Source organism: Genypterus blacodes, unplaced genomic scaffold (assembly GCF_046128005.1).
Source record: "Genypterus blacodes isolate CSIRO-AG114 ecotype Tasmania unplaced genomic scaffold, CSIRO-AGI_Gbla_v1 ptg000036l_1, whole genome shotgun sequence".
In the NCBI taxonomy this organism is placed as follows: Eukaryota; Metazoa; Chordata; class Actinopteri; order Ophidiiformes; family Ophidiidae; genus Genypterus; species Genypterus blacodes.
In genome coordinates this window covers 4,158,460-4,173,194 of record NW_027466849.1, presented here as the reverse complement: position 1 = coordinate 4,173,194, position 14,735 = coordinate 4,158,460, and positions in this window count along the sequence as shown.

The window sequence follows — 14,735 nt, the reverse complement described above, 5'->3', positions numbered from 1 at the left end:
CTCTAAAAACGTAGACTTGCGGTTCATCTATTTTTGAAACTGGAGAAAACTTGAAAAGGCCATGTCTTGGACAAGGAAGGAGATAGAGAGCTAAAATTTCAGACGCAGCATCCAGGCAGAAATGCCATCAATGTGTGTGAATTTGGTGCAAATTGGGGAATATTGAAAATATTTGAAAAACCTTGACCCATGGGTCATTGATTTTTGAAACTGGAGAAAACTTGAAAAGCCCATATCTTCAATGAGGAAGGAAACAGAGAGCTCAAATTTCAGACGCAGCATCCAGGCAGAAATGGCATCAATTTGTTTGAATTTGGGGCAAATTGGGGAATATTGAAAATTTTCTAAAAACGTTGACCCACGGGTCATTGATTTTTGAAACGAGAGAAAACTTGAAAAGCCCATATCTTAAACAAGGAAGGAGATAGATAGCTACAATTTCAGATGCAGCATCCAGGCATTAATGCCATCAATGTGTGTAAATTTGGGGCAAATTGGGGAATATTGAAAATATTCGAAAACATTGCCCCACGGGTCATCGATTTTTGAAACTAGAGAAAGCTTGAAATGCCCATATCTGTGACAAGGAAGGAAACAGAGAGCTTAAATTTCAGACGCAGCATCCAGGCACAAGTGGCATCAATTTGTGTGGATTTGGGGCAAATTGGGGCATATTCAGAAAATTGGTAAAAACACCCTTTGCCAAACATTGCCCCACGGGTCATTGATTTTTGAAACTAGAGAAAACTTGAAAAGCCCATATCTGTGACAAGGAAGGAGATAGAGAGCTAAAATTTCAGACGCAGCATCCAGGCACAAATGGCATCAATTTGTGTGAATTTGAGGCAAATTGGGGAATATTGAAAATATTCGAAAAACGTTGACCCGGCGGGTCATCGATTTTTGAAACTAGAGAAAACTTGAAAAGCCCATATCTTAGACAAGGAAGGAGATAGAGAGCTAAAATTTCAGACAGAGCATCCAGGCAGAAATGGGACAAATTTGTTTGAATTGGGGGCAAATTGGGAAACATTGAGAAAAAAGATAAAAAGCTGACCCAGCAGTCATCGTAAAACTAGAGCAAACTTGAAAAGCCCATATCTTGGACAAGGAAGGAGCTAGAGAGGGGAAAAAATCTGAATCAGCATCCAGACTGCAATGGCATCAATTTGACAGAATTTGGGGCAAATTGGGGAATATTGAGAAAATGGGTAAAATGCTGACCCCGCAACCCCTGTCATCGTAAAACTAGAGAAAACCTTAGAAGCCCATATCTTGGACAAGGAGAGAGCTAGAGTGTTAAAATTCAGGCACAGCCTCCAGGCTGCATTGGCATCAACTTGTATTAATTTGGGGCAAATCTGAGAATATTGAGAAAATTATGAAAAAGTTGTAAAACTAGAGAAAACCTTAAAAGCCCATATCTTGGACAAGAAAGGACCTACAAAGTTATAAATCTTATTCCCAAATAAATGCAGTTGCAAAAAATGTTAATGAATCTTAAGGAATTTTAATGTTTAATATCTGCATTAATGACAATTACATTCCAGGCTCGCTAAAGTATCTCATTCTTGCATTCATTACCGAGTAGATCCTCCAACAGGATCCTTTGGATGGTTATTGCTTTAGCATCAATAATCTCCCATAAACGTTTCCTGTAGCTGCTGATCAATAGTGATGGCGAGATGAAGCTTCATGAAGCATTTAAGCTTTATATCCAATTGGTTCACTCATGGGCCGAAGCTTAACAGTGCTTACTTTGCTCTACTCTGCCATCAAGTGGACAATAAATGTAAAACAGTCAGGGTGATTATAATGACGCGATGGCTTTGGTGTGTGAAGCTTTTAATTTAATAAATCAGTAGTAGTTAACCAGTCCAGCTCATAGAGCAAAAACACATCCCAACAACGTTCTGAAGAGCCATAGAGAAGAGGTGACGGAGATTATAAATAAATCCAAATCCAACTCACTAACTCACTCACTCACTCACTCACTCACTCACTCACTCACTCACTCACCCACCGAAAGAAAGAAAAAATACAGAAAGACAACCCATTGATTTGATGGGAAAAGAACTAGAAACAAAAGATAATGATGATTACCCACACTGGTGCTTAAAGATTAACTAATAAAGAATGTTCAAACTGTAAACAAAGAAACCGGCCCATCCCATAATCAGACGGCCTCGGGAGACAGAGAGACACTTACGCTTTCCTGCATCCATTACATTACATTACGATCATTTGGCAGACGCTTTTATCCAAAGCGACTTACATTACATTACCACCCTTCGCAGAGGGGGGAGCAATTGAGGGTTCGGTGCCTTGCTCAGGGGCACCTCGGCAGGGACTCGAACCGGCCACCCTCCGGATCGCAAGCGGAAGCTCTACCAACTGAGCTACTGCCTCCCTCCATGGTGATTCTGTCAGTAGCTGTTGCTACTCAGGCTAGTAACACTCTGAGACTGCGCGCACATTAGAATGTTTCTTGTTTGGAACATTAATGTTACTTAAACACATCTGTCAAGTTGCATGATGACAAAATACATATGAATAAATATTACATTAAAATCAGACCGCTTTGTGTCTGTATTGTCAAATATAGGCATTTGCATTTTAGATGTTTATTTTACAATATTAAAATTCTGTGCAAGAGACAAATCAGTGCACACTCGAGCTGAGCCGCACGTCAGCCGGCAAAGAGCCGCAGGTTTGCCACCCTTACTCTAGGGGGTTCTCCAACCTTACAATGTTTGGTTCACCCAGGTACGTTTGGACCTCCACTGATGCCTCCGGAGTGACATTTTAGGTCCTCGCTAACAAACGCGCAACAAAAGGTGAGAGCGGGGAATCGATTGCGTTTCACTGCGCCTCATATTTCAAATCGTGCTCCAAACTGATGTAGGGGCGAATACCAGTTCTTATGCATTGAAATGTGCGGCCTACAAAACAGTTTAAAAGCCTGAGCCACATGGCCAAGGCCCTGATAAGCACATGGCTCTTTGTCACAAAACAGAAATACAAGACTACAACAGCCACTGTACCTGGGGTCAACCCCCTTTTCACACCTTGACTGTGGGGGGTTATAAAAAGGCGTGCCCTACTCTCCAACTTTCTCGTAGTCTTTAGCTAGCCAACTCCGAGCAGAAAGGAGACACAAGAAACTCAAGAATGTGCCCTGGATTTTCCCAAATTCAGCGAACCCCGCTTTCTCTCTGTTTTACTGCGCGGCTGCTGAAGACGTCAAGAGACCCCTCATCTCTCCCTGAAGAGAGGCCCAAACTTTGTCTCAGTGAACAACCGAGGAAGCAAGCGTTTCTTCCTGTTTTCTTTAAATTCCCCGTCGACCAACTACCAGGCCTCCCCACTTGGACCAGGAGAATCGAGGACTTGCAGATCTGTCCTATGATCAACTCATCAGCGCCCGAATCTGCCTAAATCCACGACCCAACTGGATCTTCAATGCAACGGACTGCTCAACTACTTGTCAGTGAATTACCACACGGACGTAATTCCACCAAGTAAGGCTTAGACGTCTGAGCAGACATAGAGTTAGGAAGTGACATTAAGTGCATTAGATATAGGATACTGTGTGTTCTTAACTAAGCTAAATATTACAAGTGTGTTCTTTTAAATTTTCCTCGTTGCATGCACCGATTGCATGTGCGCCATCTCTCTCTCTCTCTCTCTCTCTCTCTCTCTCTCTCTCTCTCTCTCTCTCTCTCTCTCTCTCTCAATCGTTTGTTCTGGTAAACTGTGCTAATGTGCTACACCGCCGTGTGTCTGACTGTTGATTTTGTGTATTGTAAGCATTGCTTTGAGCCTCTCAGCCTGTCTCACAAGTTACCTAAATCAAGACTGTCTCCATCCCATCTTCTGCCGTGTTGAGGGGCAGAGCACACTCTCACACACACGCCCGCCCGCATCCACGCACCAGCACAGACCCACACATAGGGAAGCTAGGAAGAAATACGCCATCTTGGGACCCCTACCATTCACATGTGTTTATGCGCCATTTTTATAGAGCCCTGTTTCTAAGCTAGACCCGCCATCTTAGTTTGATCCAGGTCCTACTAGTAGGCGTGTTATAACTCCGCCACTTCCTGTGCATCATTCCCTCTCACACACACACACACACACTCCAGCTTTGTCTTCCTTGTATTCAAATCTGATTGCTTGAACTTCTTGATATTGTTTATGTTTTCCCGTTTATTCCATTGATGGTAATGACCTTAGTTATTATTGTGAGTTAATAAATCCTTTCATATTTTCACAAGTAGTGTCTGAAATTGTTTGCTCTGAATGTCTGTATGATTATCAGCCTCTACGCGCGTCAAGTGTCACCCTTCTAGACTGATTTGGAGCGCAAAACTAATTAATTAATTTATTCATTCATTTGATAATTTTTTATTGATAATTAAGATTTATGGTGAATCTTTAAGGTTTAGGTCAATTATATGCTATCTTGGGTTCCTGTGCCAATAAACAGGGTGGTGCCCCGAGGACTTTAATTCATTAAAGTTATTTATGTTATTATTTTATTTTTATTTTATTTTATTTTATTTTGATAGCAATCTTTGATAAAGTAATATCACCAACACCAGCGAACCAGTTGCTGAATCAGTCACGTGGTACGGCAGGTACGCAAGGCTTCAAACGTCACCACATACGTCACCAACACAAGCCTCGATATGCGCTTCGCAAAAATCTTCTTGGATTACTCGACACGCGCTTCGACATGAACAGTTTTGGCTATACCAAATGCGGAATTTGGGATGGATTCATTAATACTCAAAATAGCTTGCATAGTTATTACATAGTAATGCAATTCAAAAATGCTGAAAACTGGCTTAACAATTAACATGTACTTTGTAGTCGTAATATCTACAGATGACCATTTTTTATCGCTATTTACACGTAGTCTGACAAGTTTCGCACATACTATTCACTGTACTATGTGGTCACCTCTGTCAGGTTACGGTTGGATGAAAGTGCCATTTTGAACTGGATGTCATCAAGAGGAGGTAGGTTTTCATTAAGTTTAATTAATTTCATTGGACTAATGACCAAACAAAATATGGTTTATTGGAAACTGTAGTTACGGTAGTTATAGTCATTGCAAAATGCTGGTTAGGGTTATATCTTAATTTACACAAGCAGGTGCATGGTTGCTTCAGAAAAAAAATAATTTCAAGTAGATCTACCAGAAAATGTAATTTGAAGATGTTTTGCATTGATTATGGAACATTCATTCATTTCATTCATTTAGGACTGGACCCACACCCTTCTCAATCCGTGTCTGCTCATAGTGCTCTGTTCTCGTCCACATGATGATAATTGCTGGCATTCCCTCCTGTAGCTACACAAATCCTATTATAAGGTGATTTTGAATGAATCTACCATAAAATGTCATTTAAAGATGTACTTTGTTGATAACTAAACAGTTTAAACATCGGGCTGTAGTAACATTGATAAACAGCGATTGGAGCAGGGGGAAACGCCTACAAACTGACGTTTCACACTTTTCATTGTAATTTACACAAGCAGTGGCATGGTTGTTTCAGTAAGTCATATTATAATGTGATTTCAAGTAGGGCTATCTTGAAATGTAGTTTGAAGATGATTTGAGTTGATAGTGGATCAGTTTTCACTTTTTCATTCATTCAGGGCTGGACACGCTAGTCTACTCAATCTGTGCCTGCTCAAAGTGCTCTGTCCCTGGCCACATAATGATTGTGGCTGGTATTCCCTCCTGTAGCTCCACAAATCCTATTATGAGGTGATATTGAATGAATCTACCATAAATGTCATTTGAAGATGTACTTTGTTGATAACTGAACAGTTTAAACATTGGGCTGTACATTGGATGCCGTTTCCTGCTTCTCCTTGGAATGTCTAGAGAGCATGGGCTTGATGGTCTTAACTGGGTCTGGAGCTCCCAGCAGTTCGACTACCCCTGACCGCTATCCAGTCCCGCACATCCAGCACTTTTCTGCCCACCTGGCAGGTAGCATCATGTTTTCCAAGCTGGACCTCATCCGCGGCTACCATCAGGTGCCTGTTCACCCGCTGAGTGGTTCTATGCACCATGGTGAGGAGGGGCGTGAACCCGTGGGAGGGAGGCAGAGGTCCCACCAGGTGCCGGAATCCCCACATCGCAGCATGGTCTTCCACAGGTTCATGTTCCGCCCAGCCCGCGGTCAGCGGAGTATGTGTTCATCCGTCAGGATGGCCACTGGGGACCCTTTCAACCTCCCTACGAGGGCCCGTTTCGCGTCCGGGAGAACGTGGACAAGACCTTCGTAGTGGACATTGGCGGTAAGCTGGAGCACGTTTCTGTGGACCGCCTTAAACCGGCCCACCTGAAGCTGGAGCAACCTGTTGGGCTGGCTAAGCCCCCATGGCGGGGGCCCCCCCGATTCTTCCCCCACGGCACGGCAAGGCCTTGAAGGCAGAGGCTCCTGCCTTCGCTCCAGTGCCGCGCTGGTCTGCGCTGGTCGATTGATCCGGGCCCCTACGCGTTGACTTTTCTTTCGGTGTTGGTGAATTCTGGGGGGACCCATGTAGCAGACACTACAGGACATTAGGGCATAATTATATTATTATATAATTCATAATTACATTATTATAATTCATAATAATGTATTGCACAGACTTCGGGTGTTATTAGGAATTGCTCCCTTTAAGGGGCGTGGTGTAACCATGGCGACGGGTGCCATTTTGGGGTTTAAGGTAATGTTTTGGTTTGTACCGGCAGCTTGAATGGATGAATAAAGGCCACAGAGGTGTGCAGCGAAAAAGAGAAGTGTACTCGTCTTGTTGATCTCTGCGACTCCTACAAGTCCTTATTTTTGTTTGCCATGTACTTTGATAAAACATTGTGCACTGTTAATGCTGTGTCGGCGTCCTTCATATATGCTGCAGTCCATTCGAGCTTGTCAGTAAACAAGGACCGTAACAACATGGCCTATTTATAGTACCCATAACTCATAGTGTTCTTCCTTGGGTTGCTGCTGTGGTCCAGACTAACAAAATGTACAGGGTCGACTTTAGCTGAAATGTGGTTGGTGTACACCAGGGGTGCCCAATACGTCGATCACGATCGACTGGTCGATCGCAAAGGTAATGTGGGTAGATCACATGGCATTGAAAAACAAGTTTGCCGATGGTCCATCCTCACTATGGCATTTGCCTCTTGATTGACATACAGGTAAGCCAGTCTGAGATCTCGTCTTTTCAAAACACGCAGTTCACCACACATGCGCTGTCAACCGCGCCAGCTGCAAATCACCGGCAAGCTGATTACTGTTGGAATATAACAAATAATGTCAAACACATATAAGTAAATGCAGTGACTCAGGTTAATATAGTTACAAGTAACCAAAATGGCACACTCCGGGAAAGTCTGGAGGTGGAGCAATAAATACAAGCATTTACAGCTTCTCTCTCCAGGAGGGCTAGTAACACATATCTGCCAATAGGTGAAGAGGTCACTGTATCACTTTATCAAAGTCTCAAACATCTGTGGACAGGAAGAAGGAAGAGAGGGGGCTCGCATTGACGGGCAGTCAGGGTGAGCTTCTTCAGATCAAAGGGCTAATAACACCGTACTGTTGTTCTTTAATTTACACAAAGAGCTGACCAATAGATAACAGGTAAACTACATTGTCATCAGTGAATTAGAATATTATGTAAACGCCCTGTATAAGCGGGTTAAATAGGGAAGCACGGGAATATTTGATTGTCCTTCTTTGATGCATGAGAGAGTCGGAACCAGCGCTGTCCGAAGACTTGTTCCAGTAAAGCTCATCTGAAGATTCCAGTTCATCTTTGCCTCATCTTTTCCTCTTGATTCACCACCAACGAATACGCAGAAGAACATCAGAACGATTCTTCAATATTACCTAGTTAGCCTTTCAATTTATACAATTCTACTAAAGAAAAGGGTATAAAAATGAGTGGGGAAGCCGGACCAAGTAAGAAACCAAAACCTTACAACTTCCATCCAGAATGGGAGGTTTTTTTCACAATGTTATATCGAAGTGTGTTTGTCTGATCTGCAAATCTACAGTACGATCGCTATTTCAAAGAAGGGAAATTTGGAGCGGCACTTTCGGACAGTTCATAGAATGAAAATTGTATCATTTGTCCACAAAGCTGCAGCGTTAGGATTTGGGGAACTTCCAAAACCTTGCGTCAGAGCTGGAGATGCAAAGGAAGACTTGTTCGCAACTTGACATTGCGCGTTACACAGACGCACATCTGCAATACGTCCGCACACACCAAACCAAACACACACACCTACCTGCAGCTTGATGTGCTTCAGGAGGAAGTGACACAGCGCCAGAGCTTTCACAGCCTTCTCCTTCCCTACGTTGCTGTCACTCTGTCCATCCAGCTTCAGACACTGTAAGAAAGAAGACAGTGGACTTAGATTCATTTTTATGATCATCATTAATATTGTGAACACTAGATACACTTTGTTTGGTTTGATGGATAACATTTTAGTAGAATTTGTTATTCTGAAATGGCTGTCAAAGGTTTTTCAGTTGATTCTGAGCAATTGTGTACAACTTCAGCAATAAAACATCCTGAATCAGACGGTAACTGACCTGCAACTGTTTCAATATCTTGATATTGTCCACTGAGACGGTCTTATTCCTAGGATGATTGGGTTTATTTTGTGTTTAGACTGATGAGTGTGGCTGTAACACATCAAAGCAGCTGATGATCCCCTGATAAGAATCATATTATCATGACATCTTTATGACTCATGACCGACTCACCTCTGACAGTTGACATGTGATCTTCAGGCAGTACTCGGACCATGGAGCGCCACAGAGCAGCTGCTGAACCTCCTTGCTCTGCAGTGCCTGCAGCACCAACACACATGCCTGGCTCTGTACACACACACGCGCATTAACACATTGACTCTGCACTAGCCCAGGAGTGTCACTGTATTTAGAATTCAATCGAACTCCCAGATTCTTGGGCTGCAAAAATCAATAATGAGATGTTTGCCGAGGCACATTGGGATTAACATGATGGGGATTGGGACAGACATGGGCAAACTACGGCCCGCAGGGCATATACCGCCCGTTGGGCTTTTTAATCCGGCCCGCCGAATTATTATTATATTATTATTAAATTATTTTTTATTTTGAATAAACCTTGTTCGTTTTACATTTCCCCCGCAATGCCCGCGTTTCCCCAATAGGTGGCGCACTTCAGAGACATTGACCGTATTACTCCCTTCTTCACTTTTTCGCCTTGCCCTACAAGCCCTTCTGTAAAAATGAGCGGATCAAAGAAACGAAAAGTGGACAGTAAGTGCCGAGTGTTTAATACGGTGTGGACAACAAAATATTTTTTCACTTAAGTCTGATCAAAGGCTGTATGCCTGATATGCCAAGAAACTGTCGCGGTTTTCAAAGAGTACAACATCAGCCGTCACTTTGCTACGAAGCATGCTAACTACGCTAGCAGGCAGTCAACGCAAGAAAAAGAGGCGACGCGAAACGCAAAGAAATACAGCAAATCACTTGACGACCTGCACGGAGAATTCTGCCAGAGGTTCTCTGATTTTGAAAACATTGAAAAGTCACTTCAGCAGTCCTGTCCCCTGTCACAAGACCCCGAAACAGCGCCACAGGAGCTGCAATTGGAACTGATCGATCTTGAATCTGACTCTGTCCTAAAGGAGAAGTTTAATTCTCTTAAACGGAATGACTTTTATGCGTCACTTAACAAAGCCACGTTTCTAAACCTCCGGAGGACGGCACAGAAGATGCTGACTTTTTTTTGGCTCGACCTACATATGTGAGCAGACATTTAGCGTCATGATCATCAACAAAGCCCGTCACAGATCCAAGTTAACTGACCAACACCTCGGATCTATCCTGAGAATTGCCTCAACAAAACTAACTCCAGACTTTGATGCACTGGCAAAAAAGGGAGATCCACAACACTGTTCTCACTGAAACTGAACGTGAATTTCTCTACTGTTAAAATGTTAAAATAAAATGTAATTAAATTAATGCATTTGGAAAACAATTTCTACAATGAGACTTGTATGTTCATGCTTTGCTGCCTGTTAAAGGCAAAATACTTTCATATAATAGCTTTTACATGTCATTTATATTAGTTCACACAAACACTGCATCCATCCTTGACTGTTTTAGAACCTATTGTGGCCCGCGAATCAAAAAGTTTGCCCACCCCTGGATTAGGACCTCAAACCTATATGTGCAAGTTGCATTTCTTATGTAGGTTGAAACTTGCAACTCCTTTGATATTTAAGATTTGTTAAACGTCCCCAGTCAAATGATACAGTTTGGAACTGTAACTCATGTCTTCAAGAAAAGCCACAGTGTAGATATTTTATTATTGATATGCTCAGTGATTTGCATCCACAGACATGTTGATTGAACTCCTGTGTGCATTCTTACCATCATTTCTAGTTCAGTCAAGTCAAGAAGCAGAACAAATTCAAATAGATAGTTTCTGGATTTCTTCAGAGGTCCCTGTACATTTTGTTCGACTTGATGTGACACTTTTGTTTCACAAATTTCTCATGACTGTTAACCTTTGTCTGCAACAGCACAGACATACAGAGACTTAATTATTTAATAATTCATTTTTTATCATCAAAAGTTCCAAAGCATGACAACCTTTAGGGCTGATTGTGTGTATGTGTATGGTCATTTTGATAAATCAGAGCACTGTATATATAATCTGCAGCAGAAGTGTTGCTTTACCTGCTGGTGTTCTCCACGCCAGATGTGATGTGTTGCACTGCTGTCTCCAGCAGTTTAACACGCAGAACGTGGAAATACACGCACGACAAACTTCAGTTAATACAAGCAACTGCACATTCAGATTCCATGGTGCAACATTCTGTAAAACAAAGCTCAGACTGTATGAGTTAAGCACAGACAGACTTTTTATGATCTGGGACACAAACTCCACGTCACAGCCAAATCTCTGCATCAGACACAGGCACTTGTCAAACCCGAACGGTGACACAATTTTGGAATTAAGAAAAGTATCTGGGATATATACATTTTAGACGTGTTGTGGAAGGACAACTGTTTACATTAGACCAGGGGTGTCAAACTCATATTAGTTTGGGGCCACATTCAGCCCAATTCAAACTCAAGTGGGCCGGATTAGTAAAATCATAGCATAATAACATATAAATGGATGTAAATGGACAACTGAAGTTTTCCCTTTGTTTTAGTGCAAAGAAGTTCAGGTTCATATTGCAAATGTTAACTTCTATTTAACTGTCTTTCTACAAAACATATTATGAACAACCTGAAATTTCTTCAGTAAAACAAGTCCAATTTCAACAATAATAACAATAAGGTATATATAAAACAACGTGTCAAGATCTAGAAATTATTTTTAATAACAAAATCACATTTCCACATCTGTGTAGAAATGTGAACTCAACTGACTCACTAGCCGTGGATAACTCCAAAAAATCTTGGAGGAACATAGAGAGTTTATCTCTGCCTGGACAGTTACAATTTGCTTTTATTGACAACAATACAGGAGAGAAATAATAATAATTAATAATAATGTGCTTCCTATACAGAGAGAAATTAAAGAGAAATTATAATATATAAGAGAAGAAAAAAGCACAATGTTCAAAGATATTTCCAGAACAAACACGCAGCATTTACTGAAAAGTACCAAGCTGGAAATGAACATAACAGAACAATTAAGATACTGCTGGGGAAAGCTGGGGAGAGAAACTCGATCAAGAAGACCGATTTGAGAAGATCATAAGGCACGGAAAGCCGTTCACTGACGGAGATTACATGAAGGAATCACTTACTAAAATATCAGAGAATCTATCCTTGGTAAATCACCTTTGTAAACGCTGATCTGAAGCTGATGTAGAAGCGCTTTAGTGGCGGGATATCGTCACTTCATAGGAAACAAAATCGACATGCGTTGTGGGAAATGTAGTTTATGGACAATGTACGCTTAAAAGCAGCACAGACGTTTATTTTGCTCTTGCAGGCCACGTAAAATGACGTGACGGGCCAGATTCGGCCCGCGGGCCTTGAGTTAGACAACTGTGCATTAGTCTATATGGTGGAAGCATTTACATGCCACACAGTTGCCTTCTGTTTTTCTATACATCTATGTGATCTATACATCTACGTGATCTGCGACAAATTCTGAAAACTCCAACAGAGCATCTGTTGGAGATGCTCATCTTTTTTTTGACTCTGACACATTTGAATGTTGGCTTCAGAGATGGTGCCTGCACTCTGAACTTGGCATTATGTTATGGATATGATTGTTTACTCAGTCCTTTGAAAGAGATTGTTTGCACTTGCAGGGAATCCGTTGAATAATTCAGTGAACATCTCAGCACTCAGTGGGCTCTTCCTTCTGCTTAGGAAGGAACTGAGCTGGAAACAGAATCAGGGATGATCCTTACCATCGCATAGGCCAGGGGTGTCAGACTCAAATACACAGTGGGCCAAAATAAAAAACTGGGATTAAGTTACAGGCCAGACTCCATATTTCTTGAAAATGGACTACAATTGTTTGTGTTTTCCCTTCTCTCCAGATATGTAATGATCAACTTTTTCATGTGGAAACATAAAGTTTAGCTTAAACATCAAGTCTGGAACAAGCAAAGCGTAATATTATTGTAGCGTTAGACATCTTCGCAGCAGTCTATCGTTATAGCAGTCAACAAAGCGGTTAGCTCACACCCTCTTGTGGTTAATATTCATGGGAGAACAAATACAGACCGACACCGTCTGGGAACTCAAGAACGTTTATTTGCGCATGCACGCAGTATAAATAGTGCACGCAGGCACACACGTCACAACAGAAAAATAACGTCATAACATAAAGTACAACAACATAACGTCACTGTGTGTGCCACTCAACATGACTTGCCACTCATAACATCAGATATGTTTAACAATTATAAACACATGCGAAATGGATTTTCAAATCAGTGGCATTTGTTTATTATTTTTTATTTAAATGAATGAAACAAATTGTATTCCTCTCTCTATCTGTAACCTTTTAAGTTCATATTCAATGGAAACCGTTTTTTCACAGAACAACAAAACAACCAAAATAAAATAATAATTTCCTTCAATGAAAATCCAACTATTTAACTATTAACAGTCCATGCATTGGAGTAGCAAGACAAAAGTGCACAAAGAAAGCATTAATTCCAGCTCAGTTTGCGTCACCCTGATAAGAGAGAGAGATACTTTATTAATCAACACGTTGCATGCAATTCACAGCAAATCGCATGCAATTGAAATTTGACATCTCATCTCTTCTGAGATGCTAGTTCATCCATGTTCGGGGTCAGGCTCTGAGCAGAGGATATCCTCAGGACTGAGTGAAGGTGTTCATCAGTGAGACGATTCCTGTGTCATGTTTTTTCATCTTCATCAAAGAGTATAGTTATTCACATAGACATGTGCTGTCGAACATACAGAGCAGCTTGGGGAGGGAGTTGGGGCATTGTTTCGGGGATGAAACGAAGAAACTGTGCAACGCCAACAGAGTCATACTTTGACTTGAGCGTGTCACTACACTAGAGTTCAATCAGCGGCATTTGGAGGTTGGTTGGTGCCCTTACGGATAACTAAACAAACCAAAACTACATTTCTGGGCTTCAAAGTTGGCAAATCGCCGGGTAAATGGTTTGGCAGTAGAGTAGACCTATTGTTCATTAAGAAATATTTATAATATAAACTAAAAATAATAATATAATGATATAAACTTTTTTTTAATCTTGCGGCCACCAGCAGCTAAGATAGCATAGCAGGCCGGCTCAATGACCTGGTCTTGCATTTCAGAAGTACAATGTGCGGTGAGAAATTGGCCAAACAAAGAAATGAAGAAATGAAACCCTGCAAACCATGCGTCGCTCTAAGACTTGCACTTCATGCAACCAGCAGATTCATCTTGCCATTCTCCACAACATCAGAGTCTGCTGTCAGCGCTTTGGTCACCATCAAAGCAAAGGCACAACAAGCTTGATGGGCACAATGACTTTCCTTTGGCCATAACCAAAATCACACCTAACATCCCATCACTGGCTCAAGAAATACAGGCTCAGAGCTCTCATTAAAAGCCAGCCTGAACCATGGAACATATGTATGATGGTGAATTAAAAAAATATCATAATACAAACAGAATTGTGTTCCTAAAAAACTGTTTAAGATACAAAGTACAAAATGAGCAAGATATAAATTGTTCTGCTTGTTCAGTCAGTGGAGGACCTTTGTTGATGAGGCCCACTCCGGAGGGAAAGAAGCTGTTTTTGTGGCATGAGATTTTTGTCCTGATTGACCTCAGCCTCCTGCCAGAGGCGAGGGTTACAAACATTTTGTGTCCGGGGTGGGAGGGGTTGGTCGCACAGGTCCTGGAGGGACGACAGGTTGCAGCCGATCACCTTCTCTGCACAGCGGATGATACAGATGGTGATGGAGGAAGTGAGGATGAGTAGAAGTGCACCATCATTGTCTTTGGCAGGTTGAACTTCTTCAGCTGCCGCAGGAAGAACATCCTTTGTTTTTTTGGTGAAGGAAAAGAAAGATGGAACGTGAACAAGACAAAAAGGAGATGATCAAAATGAACGATAGAACGTGATCACGACAAGTGAGGAAAATGAACGATAGAACCAGAACACGACAAAAGGGAGGTGAAGAAAGTCAACGATACAACCAGAACTCAACAAA